General features: G+C 32.7%; 1 pseudogene; it reads left to right on the top strand.

Annotated features, from left to right (window-relative positions):
* The first annotated feature begins 273 nt into the window (after positions 1 to 273).
* Positions 274 to 353, top strand: LOC130836028 (U4 spliceosomal RNA; annotated as a pseudogene).
* The last annotated feature ends 412 nt before the right edge of the window (positions 354 to 765 follow it).

Here is a 765-nt window from a genome sequence, read left to right as displayed (position 1 = left end):
CTGCAGTAATAACATAAGCATTTTCTTATTACTTAAATTATTTTAAGATATTTCAATAGTTGCATATGAGAACATCACACTATTAAAAAATTTTCACATTCCATTTGTTAAAAAGAATGATGTTTTAAAATTTTAATTCCCCCAAATATTTGTCAAATATCAAATTTGATTTAAAAATGAATTGAAGAAAACTTGATGATGAAATTTCTTTCACCTTCTTTTAAGTCTAATGGCTGGAGAGAGTTCATATTGTTATTATTATACGATAACATGAGCTTTGCGCAGTGGCAGTATCGTAGCCAATGAGGTTTATCCGAGGCGCGATTATTGCTAATTGAAAACTTTTCGGACTGGGGGGGGGGGGGTCAAGGAAGGGAGGGAATACGGGGATATGTGTATAAAAACAGATGATTGAACTTGGTGTACCCCCCCCCAAAAAAAAAAAAAAAGATAACATGAGGTTCTTTTCCCAAACACTCGAAGAGAGTTTCAGGACATTACAATCCTCTTAACTCTTTTTTAACTTTCAAAAATACCCATTTATATCAAGAGCTTGATATTCCTAAGGCCCTCTGCTGACTAAAAAAATTAATAGGTCCTAATGTTGTTCTTCTCGATAAGCAAACAAAAAAAAAATTACCCATCACATACTCTCAAATTAAGCCAAATTACGGCCATCTGATCAAGACTGAGCTAGCTGCTGCATTGTTCATTCTTTTTTGAAGAAATATAACATTATGTATAAACAACTCAAACTCAAATTAA

This window comes from Hippopotamus amphibius, chromosome 14, assembly GCF_030028045.1.
Source record: "Hippopotamus amphibius kiboko isolate mHipAmp2 chromosome 14, mHipAmp2.hap2, whole genome shotgun sequence".
NCBI classification, from domain to species: Eukaryota; Metazoa; Chordata; class Mammalia; order Artiodactyla; family Hippopotamidae; genus Hippopotamus; species Hippopotamus amphibius.
The sequence above is the reverse complement of the archived record's forward strand: the minus strand, read 5'-3'. Positions and strand labels throughout refer to the sequence as shown.